The 15,641-nt window shown below is 39.8% G+C and overlaps 1 protein-coding gene across 2 annotated transcripts in view; it reads left to right on the top strand.

Annotated features, from left to right (window-relative positions):
• The window catches only part of CTPS2 (CTP synthase 2), a 721,417-nt gene that overhangs the window by 144,847 nt on the left and 560,929 nt on the right, over positions 1–15,641 (top strand). The window lies entirely within an intron of this gene.

Here is a 15,641-nt window from a genome sequence, read left to right as displayed (position 1 = left end):
CACCTAACGCATGCGCAATGTCTATCTCCCTGTCAACCGCGATCTGCTAAAATAAACCTAACACCTAACGCATGCGCAATGTCTATCTACCTGTCAACCGCGATCCCCCCCCCCCCCCGAAATCCCTAATAAAGTTATTACCCCCTAAACCGCCGCTCCCGGACCCCGCCGCCATCTACATAAACTAACCCCCTACTGTGAGCCTCTAAAACCGCCGCCATCTACCTTATCTGTTCCGATCAGCCAATAGAATGCGCGCTCAATCTGATTGGCTGATTGGATCAGCCAATCGGATTGAACTTGAATCTGATTGGCTGATTCAATCAGCCAATCAGATTTTTTTAACTTAATTCCGATTGGCTGATAGAATCCTATCAGCCAATCGGAATTCGGCGGACGCCATCTTGGATGACGTCATTTAAAGGTACATCATTCCAAGTTCAGCAGTCGGCCGGGATGGATGCTCCGCGGCGGCGGAGCGAAGAAAGAAGATTGAAGATGCCGCCGGAAGAATGAAGACTTTGCTGCCGCTTGGAGGAAGACGTCGCCGGAGGAAGAATTCTTCTTTGCCGCTTGGAGGAAGACATCGCCGGAGGAAGAATTCTTCTTTGCCGCTTGGAGGAAGACATCGCCCGGATCGGATCAGGAGTTCGGCCCGGTGTGGTGAAGACAAGGTAGGGAGATCTTCAGGGGGGTAGTGTTAGGCTTTTTTAAGGGGGGTTTGGGTGGGTTTAGAATAGGGGTATGTGGGTGGTGGGTTGTAATGGGGGGGGGGTATTGTATTTCTTGTATGCAAAAGAGCTGAATTCTTTGGGGCATGCCCCACAAAAGGCCCTTTTAAGGGCTGGTAAGGTAAAGAGCTTTGAAATTTGTTGAATTTAGAATAGGGCAGGGAATTTTTTTTATTTTGGGGGTTTATTATTTTATTAGGGGGCTTAGAATAGGTGTAATTAGCTTAAATATCTTGTAATCTTTTTTTTATTTTTTGTAATTTAGTGTTTGTTTTTTTTTGTAATTTAGTTTAGTTAATTTAATTGTATTTTTAGATAGATGTTAGTAGTTTATTAAATTTATTGATAGTGTAGGTGTATTTGTAACTTAGGTTAGGATTTATTTTACAGGTAATTGGGTAATTATTTTAACTAGGTAGATATTAAATAGTTAATAACTATTTAATATCTATTATACCTAGTTAAAATAATTAACAATTTACCTGTAAAATAAATATTAACCCTAACATAGCTACAATGTAATTATTAATTATATTGTAGCTATCTTATGGTTTATTTTATAGGTAAGTATTTAGATTTAAATAGGAATATTTTAGTTTATAAATGAATTAGATTAATTTAATATAAATTTAGTTAGGGTTAGATAGAGTTAATATAGTTAATATAAATACTATAGTAACTATATTAACTATATTAACCCTAATATAATTAGGGTTAATATAGTTAATATATATAATGTAATACCTATATTAACTATAATATACTTAGGGTTAATATAGATAATATAGCTGGCGGCGGGTAGGTAGATTAAATTAGGGGTTAATCATTTTAATAGAGATGGCGGCGGTGTAAGGGGCTTAGATTAGGGGTTAATAATTTTAATATAGATGGCGGCAGTGTTAAGGGCTCACTTTAGGGGGTTATAGATATAATATAGCTGGCGGCGGGGTACGGGAGCGGCGGTTTAGGGGTTAATAACTTTATTAGGTTGCGGCGGGGTACGGGAGCGGCGGTTTAGGGGTTAATAGCTTTTTTATTGTTAGGCTAGTGAGGGGGGATAGCGGATAGAGGGTTAGACAGTGCGGGCTATGTTAGGGAGGCGTGTTAGACAGTGCGGGCTATGTTAGGGAGGCGTGTTAGACAGTGCGGGCTATGTTAGGGAGGCGTGTTAGACAGTGCGGGTGTTTTAGACTTTAGTCAGGTTTTATAGGCGCCGGCAGATTCTAACGTGGCGCAAGTCACTGGCGACGCCAGAAATTTGTACTTTCTGGACATCGCTGGTTTGTGAGACTTACGGCACGTTAGCATCTGACGGCGACCTATATGGGATGGCTCGAGTTGCGAGCTGAAACTGCGGGCGACGCCGGTTCCCTCGCTTGCGCCGCAAACTGCGATCGATATCGGATCGCGCCCCAGATCTGATTTTATAAAGGGGAGAGTTTACCATCACTTTAAAACATTTGTCATTGGTATTTTTTTTTTATTTTTTTTTTATTCACGGTAGGAATCATAAATACAAGCATAAGTCATGTTATACAGTATGTATAAACTAGACAAAGAGCTGATGTCTACACTGTACAAGTACGCATAAGTAAAGCTAAGCTTTTAACCTCCTGTAACTAAAAGAAACCATGTTTGGGCCCCTCCATGTCATATTCCAAGGCTATCAAGAGGTAAACTATGCAAATATAACACAATAATATTTAAGTTATATAATAAAACACTGGTGAATTTTGAAGATGGGGGGGCGCTAAACACCACCCCTTGAATAAAGCCCCAACCCTTCGGGTGTCTCCGCCCACTAGGAACCATGATAAATGCACAGTGTGCTAATCATGGTCAACATTTATTATTAAAGGGACATTTGTAGTGCAATACAACATGCACACACAAAAACTCTCTCACACACAAACGCAAAACATTCTGTTTCATGTCCCTTTAAAACCAATCTAAATTGAAACAGCTGAATCCAGATTTCTAGGCACATTCGCTAAAAAATGCTAGTTGACAGTTGAGGCCTGTGCATTCACATCTCCCCTCGCTATAAACACCACCAGTTTGCTCCATTATGTTAGCAAAACATGCTTTGCTTTGCAGCTCTCAACTTATGATCTCTGCAGAAGCAAATTAGAGACAGATATGTGGCAAAGTTAAGTTTGCAAAGATTAAATTACTTAAATTACAGGGAAGGGGGAAAACAAATAAACAAATTAAATTCTAAAGCTGCCATACTATTCATATATCACTATATATTACAACCCCAAGGTGTGTACTGTCCCCTTAAGTCAGAGACTTATTATGTAATGAAGATCAAGAAAATGGAACTATAAGGTTTTCTTGAAATTTATGTTTAAATATTTTATAAATTTAAATTACTCTGGGAATTTATGGTTGGCGGCCATCTTAGGTCACAATATTTTCTGCTGCTTCAGCTAACAAAGCTATCTGCTTAAAATCTACGCTGTGTGAAATCATCCAACAACATAACTCAGTTACTTCATCTTGCAAGATGTTCCTGAGTCGTTTGAACTCTATTGTGTTTGCCAGCAGTTCTAATATTCCCTAGTATAATCTGCAACCTCCAAACCCACCCCCCAACAGCAGCATCCATGTTCTTGCTGTATCGCAGCATTGATTATAGGATTTTCTTTGACCCTGCATTTAATCTATCACAGTTAATAAAGGATGGAGGAGGGCATAGTGCTGTGTCAGATGCAATTACTATTAGAGGACCATTTTCAGAGGTTTGAGCAACGAATTACTGAAATCCTTGCTTTTGTTCATCGGCTACTTCAAAGAGTCTCCTCAGCCAAGATTAACTTGCCTGCACTCAATAATGAGGCTGCTAAAACACACAGGAGCAATCAAGGTCTTCCAATCAATAATAATTTTAATAAATATATATAAAATATACAATATAGACACAATAAATATTAAGGACAGAATATAAATATATATAAGAAAAAGGTTAGTTTGCAAGAGCCTGTTGTTTCAGTGTTAACAGGCTTTTGGTGCAAGGGGAAGAGAATCAATTTACATTAAACAAGAAGAAGATAAAAAAGCAATTCCTGTCCAGCACTAACTAATACCATATAAAAATAACCGGATATAATACTTAGATATAGGTCCCTCAACCTGCACATCCTCTATCCTACTAGTACTTAATTCACAACTAACACAAGGGGAGCCATTTGAAAGCATTTATTTGGGTATACACTAGGCAAAAAATAGACAAAATATTGTTATGTTCCCTATCATAGTGCATTATGAATCCCCCTATGCAATGAAACATTGCAATTTACTCAAAAAATAAATGCAAATAATTGAGTTATGATAGAGTGCACTCTTAAATAATAATAACAGACATAATATCCAATTTCCAGCGCTATGATAAGGGTTTCCAGAAAAATGAAGTTGCCTTTCAATAGGTATGTGGGTGGGTACTCTGAGTATGTCAGGAAAGTTAATACAAGCTAGCTGCTACCCCTTGATAAAACACCTGCACTGAATCCTGTGCATGGGTAGGCATAGCCGTTGTTGAATAACAGAACACACACATCTCATCCTTTGATGTCCGCTTCACCAGTAAAATACTTGCGGTTCTTTTCAGGAGTTCCACTGTCCGTGGATCAACACTTCCTGGGTAAAGCCCTCCAGGATGTTCATCTCCTCCACTCTAGGTGTGTAAGGATTCTGTTACTTCTTCCAGCTTTAATACAAGTCACATCTTGTATTGAAGCCGGAAGAAGCCCCAGAGCCTAAGGGGTGAAAGGCGCATAGCTGGCAAGCTGCGTTTGTTTGGGACTCACACAGGCAATTGATATTAAGCAGGGACGTGGTCCTGAAGTCTTGTCAGGTGGCGCATTCAAAAGAATCCTTACACACCTAGAGCGGAGGAGACGAACACCCTGGAGGGCTTTACCCAGGAGGTGTTGATCCACGGACAGTGTAACTCCTGAAAAGAAACTCAAGTATTTTACCGCTGAAGCGGACATCAAAGGATGAGATGTGTGTGTTCTGTTATTCAACAACGGCTATGCCTACCCATGCACAGGATTCAGTGCAGGTGTTTCATCAAGGGGTAGCAGCTAGCTTGTATTAACTTTCCTGACATACTCAGAGTACCCACCCACATACCTATTGAAAGGCAACTTCATTTTTCTGGACACCCTTATTATAGCGCTGGAAATTGGATATTATGTCTGTGACTTTCTAACAGGATTTATTTATTTTATTTTATTATTTCAGCCTAAGAGTGCACTCTATCATAACTCAATTCTTTGCATTTATTTTTTGTGTAATTTGCAATGTTTCACTGCATAGGGGGATTCATAGTGCACTATGATAGGGAACATAACAATATTTTGTCTATTTTTTCCTAGTTTATACCCAAATAAATGCTTTCAAATTGCTCCCCTTGTGTTAGTTGTGAATTAAGTACTAGTAGGATAGAGAATGTGCAGGTTGAGGGACCTATATCTAAGTATTATATCCGGTTATTTTTATATGGTATTAGTTAGTGCTGGACAGGAATTGCTTTTTTATCTTCTTCTTGTTTAATATATATATATATACAGGTAGCCCTCAGTTTACACCGGGGTTAGGTTCCAGAAGGAATGGTTGTAAATCGAAACCGTTGTAAATTGAAACCCAGTTTATAATGTAAGTCAATGGGAAGTAAGGGAGATAGGTTCCAGGCCCCTCTCAAAATTGTCATAAGTAACACTTAATACATTATTAAAAAGAAGACTTTAAATGCTAGACAGCATTATAAACATAATAAAATAATCACACAACACAGAATATATAATTAAACTAAGTTAAATGAACAAAAACATTTGCTAAGCACCATTATAAACCTAATAAAATAATCACACAACACAGACTTCACTTGCATTTTTCTACAAACAGTTCTTTCTATGCATTCCAATCTGGACTGATTTATAGACAGGAATATCTTGTTCCTTTGAAATCTGCTTGATAGCTCAGGACTGGTTAAACTGATTAATTTCAGCTTGCTTGGCTTTGCTGCAACACAAGCGGACAGCTTCCACCTACTGGCTATTTTAATAAATGCACTGCTTCTCAATGCTTTTTAATAGCAGTCACATGACTGGAAAAAAAGGTTGTTTTTGTGAAACGGTGTAAATTGAACCGTTGTAAAACGAGGGCCACCTGTATGTATATATATATATATATATATATATATATATATATATAGCATCAAACGAAAGCACTCTCAGGACTTGTTAATAGTGGGTCAAAAAACAGTGTTTATTGACGTTTCTGGGTTCACACAGACCCCTTCATCAGAATGAAAAACAGTGTTACATCACAATCTTATATAGTGTTAAACAATCAAATTCATATAACAATACAAACCACCTGTGTCAAATAATTCAGTTCCTGTGTAGCTCAGTGTAACACATGCCATGTGTTCCACTGAAACCAGAAGTATCCTCACTTCCGGTTGTGAAGTGAAATATTATAGCATAGATGTATTTATAAAAGAAAAAAAGAACACGATTCTCTTTGTCTTAAATATATACATAGTTAATTATGGTGCTTCATGCTAAGTTTAAATTGTGGGATAAAAAAGCTAACCTTAGTGTTAAAACAAACACTCCCATAAACTGTGCAATCGTATATGGAATGCATGTATGCGTTTCAGCAAATCGGAAGTCTCTCAGCTTCCGGTCTTACGAAAATCGCGTAAAAGTGAAAAGATGTAAAAAGTGAAGACAAACTTGTGTTATTCATTGGTTTAGTTTAGTAGCTCAATTGTAAGACATTCATATGTTTTGGACCGATTGTACATGTCTCATAGTATCAACTATAGCATATGGCAGAATCGCAACAATGGAAGTCTCCTCCCCTCCAGGAGTTCCCACAACTGCAATACTTTTTATAATACTCCTTTCACAATGTTAAGCACTGCAACCTAGCAGCGCATCCTGTGAACCCATCTATGTGGAAAAACGTACCATTTGTCAAAATAAAGGGCGTTATGGTTAAACTCCTGGTCTCCCTCTGGTGATTCCTTTCAAGGGCAAAACCATGTTTGAACCCGGTTTGGCAGAAATTATCTCTGATATTAAGGGTGGAAAAGGGTCTTTTCTACCTCAAGATAAGAAGAATAGACCTAAAGGATGTCAGAGTAATTTTCGTTCCTTTCGTAACTTCAGAGGAAAGCCTTGCCCTTCTTCTTCCAAGCAGGAACAATCCAAGTCTTCTTGGAAACGCAATCAGTCTTGGAACAAGGGGAAACAATCAAAGAAACCTGCAGCTGATTCCAAATTAGCATGAAGGGTTTGCCCCCGATCCAGGATCGGATCAGGTGGGGGGCAGACTTTCTCAGTTCTCTCAAGCCTGGATATGAGATGTCCCATATCCCTGGACTGTGGACATAGTATCCCAGGGTTACAAATTGGAATTTAAGACTTTTCTTCCCAGAGGCAGATTCCTTCTCTCAAGATTATCTGCTGATCAGATAAAGAGAGAGGCGTTCTTGAAATGATGTATACAACATCTTTCCTCCCTAGGAGTGATAATTCCAGTTCCAGTGCAGGAACAGGGTCTCGAGTTCTACTCCAACCTATTTGTGGTTCCCAAAAAAGAGAAAGAGGGAACTTTCCGTCTCATTCTAGATTTGAAGTGTCTAAACAAGTTTCTCAAAGTTCCATCCTTCAAGATGTAGACTATACGCTCTATTCTTCCTTTAGTACAAGAGGGTCAGTTCATGACAACCATAGACCTAAAGGATGTGTATCTTCATGTTCCTATTCACAGGGACCATCACAGATTCCTGAGATTTGCATTTCTGGACAAATATTTCCAGTTTGTGGCCCTTCCATTTGGTCTAGCCACAGCTCCCAGAATTGTTTCAAGGGTTCTGCGGGCTCTTTTGGCATTGATCCATTCTCCTGGAATTGCTGTGGCACCCTACCCGGACGACATATTGGTTCAGGCGCCATCTTTTCAAATAGCAAAATCTCACACAGAGATATCTTTGTCTTTTCTTAGTTCACACAGTTGGAATGTGAATCTGGAAAAAAGCTCCATTTCCCCTGCTACAAGAGTAGTGTTCTTAGGGACCATAGTAAATTCTCTATTGATAAAGATTTTTCTGACAGAGGTCAGGAACATCAGAATAATTTCCTCTTGCCTCTCTCTTCAGGCTTCTGCTCATTCTTCAGTGGCTCAATGTATGGAGGTAATCAGTCTCATCGTGGCTTCCATGGACATCATTCCTTTTGCTTGATTCCATTTGAGAGCTCTCCAGTTGTGCATGCACAGACAATGGAATGGCGACCATGCAGATCTATCTCAGAGAATAGAGTTAGATCAGTCGTCAAGGGATTCTCTCCCGTGAGATCACCCAGGAAGGTCTCCCGTTTCGGAGACCTTCCTGGGTGATCGTGACCACAGACACCAGACTGCTGGGCTGGGGAGCAGTCTGTAACTGGTTAAAAGCTCAGGGCCCTTGGAATCGGGAGGAGTCTGCTCTTCCCATCAACATCTTGAAGTTGAGGGTGATTTACAATGCTCTCTTGGCTTAGCCTCAGTTGTCCTAAGCCCAGTTTATCAGGTTCCAGTCAGACAACATAACCTCTGTGGCTTACATCAATCACCACGGAGGAACTCGGAGTTCCTTAGCCATGAAGGAGGTTACTCGGATTCTTTAGTGGGCTGAGACCCACAATTGCTGTCTATATGCCATCCACATTCCAGGAGTAGACAACTGGGAAGCGGATTTTCTGAGCAGACAGACTTTTCATCCCATTCTTGCTTAGTCCTCAAATGGGGGGTGCCGGAGTTAGATCTGATGGCGTCCTGTCAGAATGCCAAGCTTCCAAGGTACGGTTCAAGGTCAAGAGATCCGCAGGCCGTTCTGGTAGATGCTCTGGCGGTTCCTTGGGGTTTTTTAGGTTGGCATACCTATTTCTTCTGTTTGCTCTCCTTCCACGAGTCATTGCTCGTATCAAACCGTTGAGGGTGTTGGTGATTCTAATAGCCCCTGCGTGGCCTCGCAGGATCTGGTTTGCAGACCTAGTGAAGATGTCATCTCTCCCACCTTGGAGACTACCTCTGAGGAAGGACCTCCTGATTCAGGGTCCCTTCCTTTATCCACATCTCGTTTCTCTGAAGCTGTCTGCTTGGATATTGAACGCTTAATTCTGTTTAAGCGTGGTTTTTCTGAGTCGGTCATTGAGACCATGATTCAGGCTTGCAAGCCTGTTACTAGAAATATTTACCATAAGATATGGCGTAATTATCTCTATTGGTGAGAATCCAAGGGCTACTCTTGGAGTAGAATTAGAATTCCTAGAATTTTATCTTTTCTTCAGGAAGGCCTGGAGAAGGGATTGTCAGTCAGTACAATGAAAGGGTCAGATTTCTGCTTTATTAGTTTTACTACATAAACGTTTGGCGGATGTGCCAGATGTGCAAACTTGGTCAATATCAGGCCTGTTTTTAAGTCTGTTGCTCCACCTTGGAGCCTTAACCTTGTTCTTAAAGTTTTACAGCTGGCTCTGTTTGAGTCATTGCATTCCATAAAAATTGGGGCCCATTTATCAAGCTCCGAACGGAGCTTGTGGGCCCGTGTTTCTGGCGAGTCTTCAGACTCGCCAGAAACAGCAGTTTCTAAAGACCGCTGCTCCATAACCCTGTCCGTCTGCTCTGATGAGGCGGGCAGGAATCGCTGCAATTCAACCTAAAGACCGCTGCTCCATAACCCTGTCCGCCTGCTCTGATGAGGCGGGCAGGAATCGCCGCAATTCAACCTGATCGAATACGATCGGGTTGATTGACACCTCCCTGCTGGCGGCCGATTGGCCGCGAGTCAGCAGGAGGTGGCATTGCACCAGCAGCTCTTGTGAGCTGCTGGTGCAATGCTGAATACGGAGAACGTATTGCTCTCCACATTCAGCGAGGTCTTGCGGACCTGCACTGTCGGACCAGGTCCGCAAGACCTTTCTTAAATAGGCCTCATTAAGTTGTTATCTTGGAAGGTTTTGTTTCTTGTTTGCTATCTCTTCTGCTCGAAGAGTCTCGGAAATCTCAGCTCTGCAGTGTGATTTCCCTTATCGTATTTTTCATGCTGATAAGGCGGTTCTTCGTACTAAGTTAGTTTCTTTTCTAAGGTTGTTTCTAATAGAAATATCAATCAGGAAATTGTTGTTCCCTCTCAGTGTCCTAATTCTTCTTCTTCCAAAGAACGTTTGTTACACAATTTGGATGTTGTACGTGCTCTTAATTCTACTTACAGGCGACTAAGGATTTTCGCCAGTACTCTGCCCTCTGTCTCTTTCTCTGTGAAACGTAAAGGTCAGAAAGCTACTTCTCTTTCTTTTTGGTTACAAAGTATAATTCGTTTAGCTTATGAGACTGCTGGACAGCAGCCTCCTGAGCGAATTACTGCTCATTCCACAAGAGCTGTTTCCTCTTCTTGGGCTTTCAAAAATGAAGCTTCTGTGGAACAAATTTGCAAGGCTGCAACTTGGTCTTCTCTATATACTTTTTTCAAAATTTTACAAATTTGATACATTTGCCTTGGCTGAGGCTTCTTTTGGGAGAAAGGTTCTTCAGGCGGTGGTGCCTTCTGTTTAGGACTGCCTGTCTTGTCCCTCCCTATTTATCCATGTCCTCTAGCTTGGGTATTGGTTCCCAACAGTAATTACTCAAGCCGTGGACTCACCATATCTTAGGAAAGAAAAACAAAGTCCACAGCCCCACCCTTTATTTTAAGACTGCTTCTTTTGACTATAACCTCAGGCACCTCTACACCTTGTTACGGTAAGGGAGTGATACTTAACAGTTTAACTGTGCTGCTCTTGGCCTCCTCCTGCTGGCCAGGAGTGATATTCCCAACAGTAATTACTCAAGCCGTGGACTCATCATATCCGGAAATAAATACATTTATCAGCTAAGCATAAATTTTGTTTTTTTATTAAAGCTTTTGATTCACAAGGCTTATCTGGAGTTGGGAAAGTCTCATTACTACTTAGTCTACCAGATCAGTTTTTACTTCCTGGGCTTTTAAAAATGAGGCTTCTATAGAATTATAGGCAGCAACATGATCATCCCTACATACCTTTACTAAATTCTACCACTTTGATTTTTTTTTACTTCTTTGGAAGCGGCTTTTGGTAGGAAAGTACTACAGGCAGCGTTGTCTGGAAATTATGGGCGAGATTACATATGCGGCGTAAGTTTCAGCGCAACTGCTGAAACCCACGTTGCCCGTAAGTTCACCTGGCACATCGTTTGAATCACATAAACTGTGCCGGCAGATGCTATACTGCCGTAAGTCGGATACACTGACGAGGTTCAGAAATGTGTGCAAATACACATTTCTCGCATCCCCAGTAACTTAGGCCAGTATATCATCTTGTGACGCGTAAGTAAAAAAAAAAAAGGTTAAAATCACCCATAAAAATCAAATCCAGTTAACATTTTTTAAACACACACGTCAAAACGCCATTCAAAACCCTTAATCCGCCATCCCCCCTCATCACAACGACTAATAAAAGTTATTAATCCCTAATCCACCATACCCCACATTGCAACTACTAATAAAAGTTATTAACCCCTAATCCGCCATCCCCACAATGCAAACCACTATATTAACATATTAACCCCTAAAACGCCATCCTCAACAACGCAAACACCTCCTGCTGGCCAGGAGTGATATTCCAACAGTAATTGCTCAAGCCGTGGACCATATCTGGAAATAAATAAATTCCAACCCCCAGCAAAGCATCTAATTACACTATTAACCCCTAAACCGCCAACCCCCCACAATGCAAAGTATTAACCTAATAACTAAGCCCCCTAACCTAACAACCCCTAACTTATACCAATTAAAATAAACTTACATAAAATAAGCTATATTAAAGAATAATAAACAATTACAAAAAAAATACTAAAACAAACTATTACACAAAATAAAAAACATATTTATACACAAAATAAAAAAACCTACCCTTACACAAAATAAAAAACTTAACATTACAAAAAATAACAAACTAAATGATCCAAAATAAAATGTAATTCCTAATCTAATTAAATTAAAAAAACACCCCAAAATAAAAAAAAACCCCAAATCTAAAAATAAATTACCAATAGCCCTTAAAAGGGCCTTTTGTAGGGCATTGCCCTAAGTTTTACAGCTCTTTTGCCCAGATGTACCCCCTAACATTAAAATGCGAGGGGTCGGCGGTTTAGGGGCTAATACTTTATTTTAGTGTTGGCGATGTGGGGGGCTGGTGGTTTAGGGGTTAATAGTTTTATTTAGTGTCGGCAATGTGAGGGGCCGGCATTTAGGGGTTAATAGGTTTATTATAGTAGTAGCGATGTGGGGGGGGGGGCGGTCGTTTAGGGCTTACTAGGTTTATTATAGTATTTGCGATGCAGGGGGATGGTGGTTTAGGGGTTTATGGGTAGTTTATGGGTGTTAGTGTACTGTGTAACATTTTAGTTTTGAGTTTTGTGATACATTTTTGTTTCGCAAAATCCATAACTACTGATCTTGGATAGTGGAATGGATCGCGGCGCTATAGACTATAACACAAGCATTTTAGCCAGACCGCACAACCTGTAATACAGTTCCTATTAAAATCCTGCACTGAAAAGCTATTTTTTGAGTGCGGAATGGAGAGTTGCATAAAGGCTAAAACGCATGCAGTATAGCTGTACCGCAGCGACTTGTAATACAGGAGACCTGCATATTCCGCGTGCAAAGGTCAATTTTTCAGCGATATAGCTGTACCGCACAACTTGTAATATAGGTGAGTGCTTTTAATGTCAACAGTTAGTGCATGTTTTTTAATTCTTCATTTAACATTTTTTTTTATTATTGAACATTAATTAAAAACATTAATATGGTAACATCTATTCTCTGCATGCTTTTATTTTTCTGATCTATGCTTGTGTTGGAGGAGATGCTAGTTTTTATTAAACTTGTTTTGAAGCAGTGTTCTTCCAATGTTGACAGCGATTTAATTGGTATTTTCACAATAAATTATGTTATGAAAAATGTTACTTTTTTAAGTTTGGTTTCTGTAACTCTGTAGAGTTTTGTCTTAAACTATCAGGGAATTTTCCAGAAAGGAATAAATTGTTTTCAGTTTAGAACAGAATGATTAAAATCATGGCAATGTTTTGAAAAATGTAATTTAGGAAGTATAAAGACTTCCAATCGTTATAAGCCCACAGACCTACATCTGCTGAGTCAAGAACATTTCTTACAGCCAGAGCAATTTAAATGAAAGTTCTTGTATAATTCGATAAATAGACTCTATGGGCTATATTTGCCAAAGGCCGGGCGGACATCTCTGCCCCTGTCCGCCCAGTATCATGGCTAGCTGGCAGCATTATGCTGTCTGCATTTATCGTTGCACAAGCAGCACGTGCTTTTCAATGACGCTGGCTGATTGAAAAACCCCAGTTTAGAGTTGGGGTAGTAGGGTGAGAAGCATGCAGCTGAAGGCACTCTAAAGGTGCATGCACAACTTCTTAAATGGAGCCCTATGGGATGGCAGATATTTTTCCTACGCTGTAAACTTGAAAGCTCTTGTGGTATTTACAATAATATAGTATTTAAAGAGACAATATCTTTATGTTAGGGTATTTATTTTTCTAGGAAATGTATTTATTAGATTTTTCCATACATTTAATAAAAACAATAAACAGAAATCTGTAGCATTGGTAATAAACAAAGAAAAAAAAAAGGAACTTGTTTACAGTAATACAAAATCTTGGCTTCTTAGTGTTCTTTGCATCTGTTCTTCATTTCTTTCTAATAGTAACCCATAATTCATTACTATTGGGAATTCATTACCTGGCCACCAGGAGGAGGCAAAGACAACCTACAGTAAGAGCTTTAAAGGAATATAAAACCCATTTCTTTCTAATGACAAGGTAAGTCCACGGATCATCATAATTACTATTGGGAATATCAACCCTGACCAGCAGGAGGAGGCAAAGAGCACCACAGCAAAGCTGTTAAATACCACTCCCCTTACCCACAACCCCCAGTCATTCTCTTTGCTTGTAGTTGCAAGGAGGTGGTAAAGTTACAGTAGGTGTCTGATTCTTCAATCAAGAGTTTGCTTCAAAAATAACAGAGCAAGTTTGCTTTGATTTTCTTTGGGGTTTAGCTGTAGTCCATGTCAATCTCTTCAGTAGAGCAGTGGTGGCTTTTAAGCATTGGGAACTTGTGGGGTATAATCTACCTACTCTAGCTTGATCCTATTAGTGTCAAGGGTCTTTTCATATGCAGGGGAGGGAGAAGTGTCTGCTCTTTTTACTCTCCAGCGCATTTCAGTGGGTATCCCAGCCTAACCTTTTCATCAGTGCTGAACTCGGAGCTTCTAAGTAAGATTTTAAAAGGTTTTAGGCTGTATTTTTAGATCAGTATTTGTGCATATTATTCTTTATAGTAGTGTCTTTTACATGCAGTTATATGAAAATTGGTGTATACTGTCCCTTTAAACTCTCTCCTTTTCTTTAGTGTCTGCTTATTCAGAGACACTACCTGGTTTATTCATAGTCATTACTGGAGGGTTAACTTTGCAAGGAGCTTGTTGATTCCATGGTTTTGTTGGAAGTGAATAGAGACTATTCCATAGACATCAGTGAAATGGAATCCTCTTCAACTTATACGAATCAACCCATCTGGATCCACAGAAATACACACACAAAAAAAGAAAAAGGCTCTTTCTTGGTGGTTATCCCCATTGCAGTTCTTTGGGAGTGATCTTTTTTAAGTCCACCATGGGATGTAGTTTCCATGGACACAAATCATTGGGGTTGGGGGCGATCAGGGGTTCTTGAAGGTCACAGGGACTTTGGCCTCCTCATGAGGTGAGGTTACTGATAAGTATATTGGTATTATGTGTGATCTTCAGAGCTCTTCAGACAGTAGTCTATATCTATTATCTTGGTGGTACCAGCAGTATTCTAGTTATGGAGTGGGTATCTGAATGGGTTGCTGTGGCTCTGTAGTTCTGTTTGCTGACTCATAAACCAAAGGTTGCAGTTTTGAATCTGCCTAGAGTTGCTATTTTCTCGTTAGAGAGACCTTCAAGAGGCATTGAGGGGACTCTCACAGTCCTGTGAATTTTTCTTATAGTTTATGCGTTTCTTTTTTTTGCACTTCACTTGAGGGTATGTCCTCGGATCAATCAGGAATGAATTTCAGAAATCGTAATAGCTTTTGCTTAGTCTTGCAGGACATGGTATGCTGAATTAGTGCAGATTTCTAGCACTCCTCAATGTCGTCTCTCTCAGTTACCATATTTGTCATCTTAAGTTCTCTAGATAGCTTTGCCACACGGTGTGGAAGGTTTATCCTTCTTGGTTTTTGGCTCAGTGTTTTTTCATGACATTCATTCATTCTCTTCAAAGGTTTTGCCTTTATTGGCTATTTCCTCAGCTAGGAGAGTCTTGGAGTTGTTTGTTATTCCTAGTGTTCTCTGTATCTAGTGTTTCATCAGGTCAATGTGGTTTTACATACTTTGTACAGTGTTTTTCCTAAGGAGGTACTTCAGAGAATATAAACCAGGGTACTGTGGTTCCTCCTTTTATGTCCTAATCCAACATCTTCAATAGGGAGATAATTACACAATCTAGATGTTTTCTCTCGTAGGATGCAACTTCTGGAAGGAAGGTTCTTCAGGCTGTATTTTCTGGTAAATAGATGCCTGCCTTTTCCTGTGTCCCACCCATTTTTCGTGAACTTCACAGCTTCGGTATTAGTTCCCAACAGTAATGAATTGTGGACTCTCACTACTATTAGAAAGAAAAAAATAATTTATATCTTACCTGATAAATTGCTTTTTTTCTTGGTGGTGAGAGTCCACAAACCCGTCCAATTTTTATTAGTGACAGCAGTTCTAGTTAGCA

Source organism: Bombina bombina, chromosome 3, assembly GCF_027579735.1.
Source record: "Bombina bombina isolate aBomBom1 chromosome 3, aBomBom1.pri, whole genome shotgun sequence".
NCBI classification, from domain to species: Eukaryota; Metazoa; Chordata; class Amphibia; order Anura; family Bombinatoridae; genus Bombina; species Bombina bombina.
Note: the sequence above shows the minus strand (reverse complement) of the source record. Positions and strands in the feature narration are given on the sequence as shown.